The sequence below is a fragment of the Schistocerca cancellata genome, chromosome 6, assembly GCF_023864275.1.
Source record: "Schistocerca cancellata isolate TAMUIC-IGC-003103 chromosome 6, iqSchCanc2.1, whole genome shotgun sequence".
Classification (NCBI taxonomy): domain Eukaryota; kingdom Metazoa; phylum Arthropoda; class Insecta; order Orthoptera; family Acrididae; genus Schistocerca; species Schistocerca cancellata.
In genome coordinates this window covers 436,589,078-436,601,546 of record NC_064631.1, presented here as the reverse complement: position 1 = coordinate 436,601,546, position 12,469 = coordinate 436,589,078, and the positions used below count along the sequence as shown (strand labels likewise).

Genomic DNA, 12,469 nt, shown 5'->3' with positions numbered 1-12,469 from the left:
TGTCACCGGGCCACAATTGTTCGCTATTAGTTTGAAGACAATTCTGGACCATTCCAGCGAACGATTTGGACACACAGATCGCCATACATGAATCCCATCGATCATTTTCAGCTGTCCCCATCGAGGTATATCAACAACACCTGTCGGCAGCTGAGGGTTTCAATTAATTATCGTTAATTCCTGTTGTGTTTGAAACTGGTTCCGACTGAGAAGCTGCGACTCTTGCATCTGGTCTTTATACGAGTACATTAGATTCTTTAGACGACCACCGCTATTGCTCCGTTTGGCAAGGCTGCGAATGGTACATCATTCCTTATACCCATGTTGTACAGTACACTTTGGTATAGCAACAGAATGTCGCGCTGTAGTCGTTGGCAGGTCCAAACGCTATGACCACATCGTGCTATCTTGACACATCTCCATGTCGACCCATCTCAGTGCGCTGGTTTCTCGCATGCACTGTACAGCATGCCATTCTCAACGGAGACGAACACATCAGAAGCAAAAAGTAGCTTTGGGCGTACGCCAAGGGAGTGTAATAGCACCATTGCTTTACAAAATACGAGTATAGAGGCTGTTTGGAAGTCTTTGCGTCAGATGATTATGGGTGATAACTTTTGTTAGACACAAAATGGTCACTTGCGCTTCTTGGCAACGGTAGGCGTCCTTCAGTATTCGCTGGCGCTGGCACAACGAGATTTCAACAAACTACACTCCTGGAAATTGAAATAAGAACACCGTGAATTCATTGTCCCAGGAAGGGGAAACTTTATTGACACATTCCTGGGGTCAGATACATCACATGATCACACTGACAGAACCACAGGCACATAGACACAGGCAACAGAGCATGCACAATGTCGGCACTAGTACAGTGTATATCCACCTTTCGCAGCAATGCAGGCTGCTATTCTCCCATGGAGACGATCGTAGAGATGCTGGATGTAGTCCTGTGGAACGGCTTGCCATGCCATTTCCACCTGGCGCCTCAGTTGGACCAGCGTTCGTGCTGGACGTGCAGACCGCGTGAGACGACGCTTCATCCAGTCCCAAACATGCTCAATGGGGGACAGATCCGGAGATCTTGCTGGCCAGGGTAGTTGACTTACACCTTCTAGAGCACGTTGGGTGGCACGGGATACATGCGGACGTGCATTGTCCTGTTGGAACAGCAAGTTCCCTTGCCGGTCTAGGAATGGTAGAACGATGGGTTCGATGACGGTTTGGATGTACCGTGCACTATTCAGTGTCCCCTCGACGATCACCAGTGGTGTACGGCCAGTGTAGGAGATCGCTCCCCACACCATGATGCCGGGTGTTGGCCCTGTGTGCCTCGGTCGTATGCAGTCCTGATTGTGGCGCTCACCTGCACGGCGCCAAACACGCATACGACCATCATTGGCACCAAGGCAGAAGCGACTCTCATCGCTGAAGACGACACGACTCCATTCGTCCCTCCATTCATGCCTGTCGCGACACCACTGGAGGCGGGCTGCACGATGTTGGGGCGTGAGCGGAAGACGGCCTAACGGTGTGCGGGACCGTAGCCCAGCTTCATGGAGACGGTTGCGAATGGTCCTCGCCGATACCCCAGGAGCAACAGTGTCCCTAATTTGCTGGGAAGTGGCGGTGCGGTCCCCTACGGCACTGCGTAGGATCCTACGGTCTTGGCGTGCATCCGTGCGTCGCTGCGGTCCGGTCCCAGGTCGACGGGCACGTGCACCTTCCGCCGACCACTGGCGACAACATCGATGTACTGTGGAGACCTCACGCCCCACGTGTTGAGCAATTCGGCGGTACGTCCACCCGGCCTCCCGCATGCCCACTATACGCCCTCGCTCAAAGTCCGTCAACTGCACATACGGTTCACGTCCACGCTGTCGCGGCATGCTACCAGTGTTAAAGACTGCGATGGAGCTCCGTATGCCACGGCAAACTGGCTGACACTGACGGCGGCGGTGCACAAATGCTGCGCAGCTAGCGCCATTCGACGGCCAACACCGCGGTTCCTGGTGTGTCCGCTGTGCCGTGCGTGTGATCAATGCTTGTACAGCCCTCTCGCAGTGTCCGAAGCAAGTATGGTGGGTCTGACACACCGGTGTCAATGTGTTATTTTTTCCATTTCCAGGAGTGTATCAGATGTACTGACCAAGTGTGCCGCTCACTACCTACCCCAGTCAATTGATAGTGATGATCAACAAGGAAACCTTCAAAATGAGTTTATCTAAGCGGAGAGACATATTTGAGAAGCAAATGATGAACTTTAACTTTTCTGGGCCTGCCCCCTTTCATACGAAGCAGATGACGGGATTATAGGCGACACACAAGGCATACACACGCTGTAGAATGCGTAAGCCTTGCCGTCTCGCAGAGGTATAACCAATACAAAGTTTCGCCGGGAACCATCAGTGAACGTTTTGTCTCTAACCAAAATCAGTGAACTTTTTGTCTCTAACCAAAATCAGCGAATATTTTGTCTCTAACCATAGTTGTTCGCCATGACGTGATCTATCACCCCTAGGCCTTCGATACAAAGCAACGCTAGAAATCTGTAGCGATCGATGCTTGGTGCAAGAATTAGCAACTGAGGATCAACTTAAACAAATGTACCTCCGTGGAGAGAGGTAGTGCATGAAATTTAATATTCTAAGCACAGCCTTGACACTGTGGATCTCGGAATATTGTCACTAACGATTTCCGAAATGGAATGTCCAGTGGCTGTAGCTCCAACTAAGTAAGGTGCTATTTATAAACAGGTCGAGTAACTCATTATTGCATGCTTACACGATTGCTGAACTATCACTGGAAACAGTCACACTCATAAAATATCACGGAATATGCGTACGAAGCCATTTCAGGTGGGCTGACAGCATAAAACTAATTGAATGCAAGTCAGTTGCCAGACAGATCCATTGTAAGTATACTCAGAAAATATAGCCCCTAGTTCGACAAATACTTGAAGGAGGGTCAGCATTGGTCGTTGAGGTAGAAATTTTTATTTCAGTTCCAAATCGTTTTGATCACTGTGTGGCCATCATCAGTGCTAGTATTGAAGCCCAGTGGACTCATAAATAAAAGCAGTAAAACTGCATTATCTGCACTTATCAATGAAGAGGACTTGTCAGACCGAAGCTACAAATGCACTGCATTCGAGTTGCATTCGTACCTTCGGTCTGACAAGTATCACTCAATGATATGTGCAATATTGCAATTTATCTCCTTGTATTTGTGAGTCCACAGGGCTTTCACGCTACCACTGATGAAGGTCACGCAGTAATTGAAATCGGTTTGCGACAGAAATAGAAAGTTGTACTTCATCGATCAATGCTGAGTCTCCTTTTGTTACTAACACTGGTGTGGTGGTCGTGGTGCCCAAAACTCCTGACGGATTCCCTACAATAGTAATAAAACCATTAATATTGCTCGTCTGTCTGGTATCCGTGCTGCTGTTACAGTACATTAACGCCAAATTACGTCGCACTGTAGTAACGTAGACGTTGGTTGTACGTCCCACATTGATTTCTGCGGTTAATTCACACAGATTTGCTTTTTTGTTAGCACTGACAGCTCTACGCAAGTGCCTCTGCTCTCAGTCGTAAAATGAAGGCCATCGACCAATGCGTTGTCCGTGGAGAGAGGTAGTGCATGAAATTTAATATTCTAAGCACAGCCTTGACACTGTGGGTCTCGGAATATTGTCACTAACGATTTCCGAAATGGAATCGTCCAGTGCCTGTAGCTCCAACTATCATTCCCGTTCAAAGACTGTTAATGGCCGGTGTGTGATCATAATCGCGTCGGAACCCTTTTCACATGATTTACGTGAGTACAAATGACAGATCCGCTAATGCACTGTCCTTTTATACTTAGTGTACGCGATAGTACTTACATGTGTATATCGCTGCCTCATCATTTGTCATATAAGTGTGTGTAACGCAGTCACAACTACAAAGAACATTGTTGCGGGCACAACTGACAATTGCAATGTGCTGAGGGAATTGCACAGGCGCCTTTAATAGAAAAAAATGGGGGTGGGGGTGTGGGGAGAATTTGACAGGGAAAGCTGCAGGCTTGGCTAGCATCTACACGATGTTCAAGCATGCATTATTCATTATGTTTTCACGTTTTGTCTCCCTGTATATCTCGCGAAAAGATCATGTAGGTGAAATTAGAGGCTTACTCGCGGTCTTTTTTCCGCCAACGATTCACAACTGGAACAGGGAAAGGGAAAGGGAGAAGTATTAGAGGTACAGAAATAACGTTCCACGAGACACCGTGAAGTAGCTTGCGTCGTACACCTAATGAGTGTATAGAATCGGCTGGCACATACTGCTACGATTGACTTGAACGTACACCGGCTGGTACGAGTTCTACACCGTATGCAGCGCTCCATAGTTACACTACTGGCCATAAAAATTTCTACACCAAGAAGAAATGCAAATGACAAACGCGTATTCATTGGACAAATATATTATACTAGAACTGACATGTGATTATATTTTCACGTAATTTGGGTGCATAGAGACTGAGAAATCAGTACCCAGGACAACCACCTCTGGCCGTAATAACGGCCTTGATACGGCTGGGCATTGAGTCAAACAGAGTTTGGATGGCGTGTACAGGTACCACTGCTCATGCAGCTTCAACACTATACCACAGTTCATCAAGAATAGTGACTGGCGTATGGTGACGAGCCAGTTGCTCGGCCACTATCGACCAGACTTTTCAAATGGTGAGAGATCTGGAGAATGTGCTGGCCAGGGCAGTAGTCGAACTTTTTCTGTTTCCAGAAAGGCCCGTACAGGACCAGCAACATGCGGTCGTGCATTATACTGCTGAAATGTAGAGTTTTGCAGGGATCGAATGAAGGGTAGAGCCACGGGTCGTAACACATCTGAAATGTAACGTCCACTGTCCAAAGTGCCGTCAATGCGAACAAATGTGACCGAGACGTGTAACCAATGTCACCCCATACCATCACGCCGGCTGATACGCCAGTATGGCGATGACGAATACACGCTTCCAATGTGCGTTCACTGCGATGACGCCAAATACAGATGCGACCATCATGATGCTGTAAACAGAACCTGGATTCATGCGAAAAAATGACGTTGTGCCATTCGTGCACCCAGGTTCGTCGTTGAGTACACCATCGCAGGCGCTCCTGTCTGTGACGCAGCGTCAAGGGTAACGGCAGCCATGGTCTCCGAGCTGATAGTCCATGCTGCTGCAAACGGCGTCGAACTGTTCGTGCACATGGTTGTCGTCTTGCAAACGTCCCCATCTGTTGACTCAGGGATCGAGACGTGGCTGCACGTTCCGTTAAAGCCATGCAGATGAGATGCCTGTCATTTCACTGCTAGTGATACGAGGCCGTTGGGATCCAGCACGGCGTTCCGTATTACCCTCCTGAACCCACCGATTCCATATTCTGCTAACAGTCATTGGATCTCGACCAACGCGAGCAGCAATGTCGCGATACGATAAACCGCAATCGCGACAGGCTACAATCCGCCCTTTATCGAAGTAGGAAACGTGATGGCACGCATTTCTCCTCCTTACACGAGGCATCACAACAACGCTTCACCAGGCAACGCCGGTCACCTGCTGTTTGTGTATGAGAAATCGGTTGGAAACTTTCCTCATGTCAGCACGTTGTAGGTGTCGCCACCGGTGCCAACCTTGCGTGAATGCTCTGAAAAGCTGATCATTTGCATATCACATCACCTTCTTCCTGTCGGTTAAATTTCGCGTCTGTAGCGCGTCGTCTTCTTGGTGTAGCAATTTTAATGGCCAGTAGTGTAATATGTTGTCTGGTATGCTTATTTAGAGCAGTTCCCAAGTGGCAATCTAAGCAGCGTGCTACTGTAGTAGTGGTCCCATGGGGGCGGCGGCTGTGGCAGGCCCCGAGACGTCCTGGCGACGTCCTGGGCGGGATCCCCAGAAGGGGTGAGAGTATGGACCGCCACGGCACGCCACGTCGCGTCGCCTTATTGACGCGCGGCGTGGCGCGGAGCTGGGCAATTAGGCTGTGGCCGTGGCGGGGGCGGCGGCGGCTGTGGAGGCCGGCATTGGCGCCTCCACGGCGCATGTGCGGGCCGGCCAGACGACACGTGCAATCGATAGGCCGGGCCGTCTCCGGCCGCCGTCCCGCTGCACGCACGTAGTGGCCCGATCCCACGCATGCGTGCGCCGCCGCGACGCTATGGCGAAGACCGCCGCCTGCCAGCCATTCGTGTGTGACTCAGGTGTTCCCTCCCGCTGAACAACACGGGTAGATACACTGACGAGCCAAACCATTATGAGCGCTGCCCACGGCGAGGTCGAATGCCTCCTGGTGGTGTTGCGGGCACGTGACACTGTAAGGTAAGACTGTAAGCGGAAGAGAGACGAATGGGCATTCATTATAGCGAAGATCAGGGCCGCAAATGCGGAAATCCACTGATACAAGTGATAATGAGAAAGGGCATGTTGTTGTGGCGCTGCGACTGGAAATGAGAACCTCTGAGACGAGGGAGCCTCTGGTCTGTTGGAGTACTGCTGGCAAGTCGTTGAAGGACGGTGAAGTAACGAGTAGGCCATAAGGTGTTGGACGACCACGTCTCATCAAAAAACGTAGACGTAGACGTCGGAGGATCCCCCACTGTGTAATCCAGGACAGGCGGCGATCTGTGGCAGATCTGACGACAGAATACAATGCTGACGCAGGCACAAGTGTTTCGGAGCACACCGTTCATAGGCCATTGTGGCACAAAAATGGCTCTGACCACTAAGGGACTTACCATCTGAGGTCATCAGTCCCCTAGAACTTAGAACTACTTAAACCTGACTAGCCTAATGACATCACACACATCCATGCCCGAGGCAGGAATCGAAGCTGCGACCGTAGCGGTCGCACGGTTCCAGACTGAAGCGCCTAGAACCGCTCGGCCACACCAGCCGGCTCATTGTGGAGCACGAACCCCCACATCACAGAAAAGACATAATAGTGGGCATTTGTCCACTGCAGTCACTTAGTTTTCACAGTGGATCAATAGAAACGCGTCGAATGAATCGCATTTCTTATTACACCAGGTCGATGACAGCGTCTTTACACGACGTCATTCAAGCGAATAGCTGCATGAAACATCCATCATGCCGCAAATGCAAGCCGGTGAGGGCAGAATTATGCTATGGGGTACACTGAGTTGCGCTGCCATGGGATATATGGTGGTAATCGCAGGCATCATGACAACAGTGAATTACGTGCACGTTATTGAGGACAACCTGCGTCTCTTCGTGCTTAAAGTCTCAGAGCTCACACTATGTGATCAAAAGTATCCGGACACCTGGCTGAAAATGACTTACATATTCGTGGCGCCCTCCATCGGTAATGCTCGAATTCAATATAGCGTTGGCCCACCATTAGCCTTGATGAAAGTGTTGTGTCGGCAGATTAGCCAACACAACGCACTAATTTAGAGAGGAGGCCGAAATGCACGCGTCAACTCACGCAGGCTGGATTTAGGTCTGAAACAGGATACGTAATGAATGCTATAAAGAAAAGTACGTAGCAGCTGGAATACTTAACTTTAATCCATCATTTGTATACAGCATTCTGGATGATACAAGTGAGACTTTCTCTAGAAATGGTTAATGGCGCCTTGCTTGGTCGTAGCCATGGACTTAGCTGAAGGCTATTCTATCTATCTCTCGGCAAATGAGAGAAAGGATTCGTCAGCGTAGTCGCTAGCAAAGTCGTCCGTACAACTGGGCGAGTGCTAGTACGTCTCTCTAGACCTGCCGTGTGGTGGCGCTCGGTCTGCAATTACTGACAGTGGCGACACGCGGGTCCGACATGTACTAATGGACCGCGGCCGATTTAAAGCTACCACCTAGCAAGTGTGGTGTCTGGCGGTGACACCACAGAAAGCTTCCATTCTCACAGCATACATTCAATCAGGTGCTGGAAGGTTCCTTGTGCAATGGCAGCCCATTCTTCACTGAGTGCTGCAATGAGAGAGGTATCCATGTTGGTCGGTGAGGCCTGGCACGAAGTCGGCGTTCCAAAATATCCCAAAGGTTCTCTGTAGGATTCAGGTCAGGACTCTGTTCAGGGCAGTCCGTTACAAGGGATATTAATGTCGTGTAACCACACCACTACAGGCCCTGCATTATTAACAGGTGCTCGATCGTGTCGAAAGATGCAAGAAGGTGCTTAAAAGATCAGTGTAGGCCTGTGCTGTTATAGTGCCACGATAAACAACAAAGGTTACAAGCCTCCTCCATGAAGACCACGAACACCATAACACTACCGCCTCCGAATTTTACTGTTGGCACTACACACGCTGGCAATGACGTTAACTGGGCATACGCGCTGCCATCGGATCGCCACAATGTGTACCGTGTTTCGTCACTCCACACAAAGTTTTTCCGCTGTTCAATCGTCTAATGTTTACGCTCCTTACACTAAGCGAGGCGTCGTTTGGCATTTACCGGCGTGATGTTTGGCTTATGAGCAGCCGCTCGACCATGAAATCCAAGTTTTCTCACCTTCCGTTTAACTGATAGAGTACTTACAGTGGATCCTGATGCAGTTTGGAATTCCTGTGTGATGGTCTGCCTATTACACATTACGACCCTCTTCAACTGTCGGCGGTCTCTGTCAGTCAACAGACGAGGTCGGCCTGTGCGCTTTTGCGCTGTAAGTGTCCGTTCACGTTTCCACTTTACTATCACATCGGCAACAGTGGACGTAGGGATGGTTAGGAGTGTGGAAGTCTCGCGTGCAGACGTATGACACAAGTCACACCCAGTCACCTGACCTTCGAAGTCTGAGTTCCACGGAGCGCCCCATTGTTGCTCTCTCGCGATTTCTAATGACTACTGAGGTCGCTGATATGGAGTACCTCGCAGTAGGTGGCAACACAATGTATCTAATGTGAAAAACGTATGTTTTTGGGGTGTTCGGTTACTTTTGATCGTATAGTATATGTTCCGTCTCTATGAGCTCGAAGTCGACGGAACGTTGAACCCCGTCTTCCTTTCTTGCTTCCTTCCTTCCTTTTCGGAACGATAAAATGGTTTGTTTGTTAGTCTTTATGAGTTACTATACCACACATTATATTACTATGAAACGATTGTGAGTTGTGCGCACGCGCGTGAAGCTTTCCTTGGGGCAAGAACCGCCTGGTATTTCGTAGTAGTACTTCCAACTATTTGGGTCGTGTTATTAACCCCACGCCATTCCATTCAGTTGGACGAAATCCATGCCCAAGCGGTTGGAGACGACGCGTGAGAAACGGACCAGCGTTACTGGCGAGTCAATCGCGGTACAGACCGACATACTGACACCTGTTTGTGTTTTCCACTCTGATACTGCTCTTGCAGACGTTAACACTAATTTAATTCTTTTATAAAAGACATAGTTCAAAATATACATTTTTACATGCAAACAATACTTTAAAAGAAACTATTATCTTCCTGGGCGTCTTCAGGTGTTACTTTTTCAGCAGGAATGTAGTAACACGATGCCTAAACACAGACGTTGTCAACAAAAAAGTAATAACAGAGAGAAATGCTCCCCTTTAATGAATTTGCAACAGGAAAATGCTTACAACTTTAAAAATTAGTGGTCCTGCAAGGCATCGTAATTTCGAAAGTATTGTGGTAGATGTAACGCCATTTTACACTCCGTGAATGTCCACGTCCTTTCGCTTCGCATTTTGTGTTTCGCACAAATTTTCGACATCCTGCGCGGTTTTTCGTTTTTAGACGAAGGATCAGTAAGTTTAGAGTAATGGGCCCAATATTGCGTTTGGTCGAATACGTGTTTCACTTGGTGATGGTTTTCCACACTTTTAGTAGTTCGGCATTTGGACATTTGTTAACATTGCCTCTGCTGTATTTATTCGGTAAATAACTTACGTTTTCTTTCTCTGATCGTCGTTTTTTCTTTTTGGATAATGTACGTATTGAATAGAGCCATATCCGACACATAAAAAGAAGTTCGTCCCAAGTTCCGTTCCCACGAGTCTGACTCAAGATGTTTACATTCGGTGCTCACTTGCATACTCGTTAAAGTACAGCAAGCGGTTAAGGAAGCAGACACGATTAAATTAGCACATGATGTTATAAACGGAGACGGAGGTTTTTGCTTAAATTCTGCTTACAGTTCTGGTCATTCCCGGTCAAATAACATAGCTGACGTTATGGGCACGCACACGTCTTTCAAGGTCAACTCACTTGCGTGTGGGCTATACGAAACCGTTACGACCCCAGCAGTATGTCTCTTGATTCGCTGGATTTCTTCCGTTATGGCCTTCAGATAAAAGAATCCTAACACAGGAATAATAAATACTCCAGAATTGTCTGAATTAGCGATCTGCATGCGATTTCCTTTACATACGTACTCCATTATATTATTCACCCGAAAAAATCTAATTTGGTGTAGTTAATACTAAGTTTACGCATTCATGAATTTCATATCACTTCATTGTTTTTAAAGGAGGAGGGACGTAAAGGAAATGTAAGACGTGATTGTGAATGCTCTCTGTTACGTGCGTGCCCTCATACAGTGTAAAATGAACTGAATACACTAAAATGATTCGGTGGAAGATATTTAATGAAGATAAGTGCAAAATGTTCAGGTAGTCTGTACGTGCTGTGTAATGAATAATCGCCCACTACTGAAAATAGATCACATCGGGAATCGAACTCGCGATTAGCAGGAAATCAGAGTTCAAATCGTAGCCTACTTAAATTTCAATTGTCGCTACATAATCACGAGATACGTCGGCTCAAAAATTCGTTGTAATGCGAAAACTAAACCGCTCATTTTCGCTAACTTCTGAAGTATTCAAGATAGCTGTAAACAGAAACATTGCATTTTTTTCAGTTTCCACAGTGGTTAGCACATTGGACCTGCATTCAAGGGAACGACGGTTCAAATCCCCGTCCAGCAACCAAGGTGCACTGATGTATTTTATGCCAAATCCAAGGCAACCTAACTAGAAAATTAAGGAAATCCGTCCCTCTGCGGAGATCACATAATTGTGCAAGCCCTATTTGTGGCAGTCACTGCAGCATATGGAAGTTTGGGTCGAATAGCCGAACGGTTAATGCAACGGCTCGCACAAAGCGGGAAATCTGGGTTCGAATCTTGCTACGGCCCAAATTTTCATTTGTTTCCAGGAAATTGCTTAGCTGTGGTGGTACGGTATTCGGAATTTGCGAATACTGTTCTTGACATCAAGATTTTGGTTATCTGTTATTTTCCTAAATCGCTGGTTCGAATCCTGCCTCGGGCATGGATGTTTGTGCTGTCCTTAGGTTAGTTAGGTTTAATTATTTCTAAGTTCTAGGCGACTGATGACCTCAGAAGTTAAGTCGCATACTGATCAGAGCCATTTGAACCATTTTGAACCTAAATCGCTTGAGAGAAATTCCGGGATGGTTCCTTTGAGAAGGGCACGGCCGATTTCCCTCCCTGTCCTTTTGTAATCAAAGTTTGTGCTCGATATCTGATGACCTCGATATGGACGGAACGTTAAACTCTCTGAGCTGGTGCGTTTCTGGCACCAGTTGCCATCGATTCTCATTTTCTTCCTAGAGTCGACTTCGATGTTGATTGCTCTTCTTCATATCTGCAGCGGCGGGCATTTAACTGCAGCGCGTGCATTCTGACGGGACTCTTGTGTGTGGATCCGCGGTGTGAGGTCCAGTGACGTGGGGCTGTGGACGAAGTCAGCATGCGGAGTGGCCGAGTCGGCACCACGAAGGAGCGTGGCCAGCCGCTGCAGCGTGTTTAATCAGTGCAACGCCGATCCATTGCCCATGGTGATTTGGTTTTCCTAGAGGTTGGAAGGACAGGTTCCTTCGAGCCTGTTACAAGCTACACAGGCCGAATGAATTGGAGTGGTCGAATTGTTTCGGTGGGTTGCGTGCATCTTAACTGAACATGCCGGTTGTATATAAACTATTTGGAATTGTTCTAGTTGTTTATTACGCAACTCGGTGCCGTGACTTGGTACTTGACGGTAGTTAAAGAAATGTGGATACGTCCAACATACCGACATGAAGCATTGCTAAATACGTAGCTAGAAGTGCAACGAGTAGTTCGTAAGTCGGTGTCTGGCGTTCCAAGCCATGCCGAGATATTTCTTCCATTCTACCTTGTAGTTCATTAGACCCAGAAGAAGTCCGCTGCAATCGTGGCCGAAACGTTGGTTTTTCTCCAGCAGCAGTAGTTTTTTCATTATGACGCGGTACCAAACCCAGAAAACTTTTATATCGACTGACTCTGGCCGTGGAAGCCTACGCAATTATCATTATTGTAGTTTGGCGTTTAAATGAGTGCCGAGATAATTCTTGTATCTTAACTTTAGGACATTATTTTAATGGTCCTTTTGCTTCTTGGTTAATCAAATTTTAAGAGACGTGACTGGCCAAGAAACTCACGGAGGCTTATTTTATTTGCCCGCATCTCGTG

At 47.7% G+C, this 12,469-nt stretch overlaps 1 protein-coding gene across 1 annotated transcript in view; it reads right to left on the bottom strand.

Moving 5' to 3' along the window:
* LOC126088371 (insulin gene enhancer protein isl-1) overlaps window positions 1-12,469 on the bottom strand; it is a 327,678-nt gene that overhangs the window by 128,995 nt on the left and 186,214 nt on the right. The window lies entirely within an intron of this gene.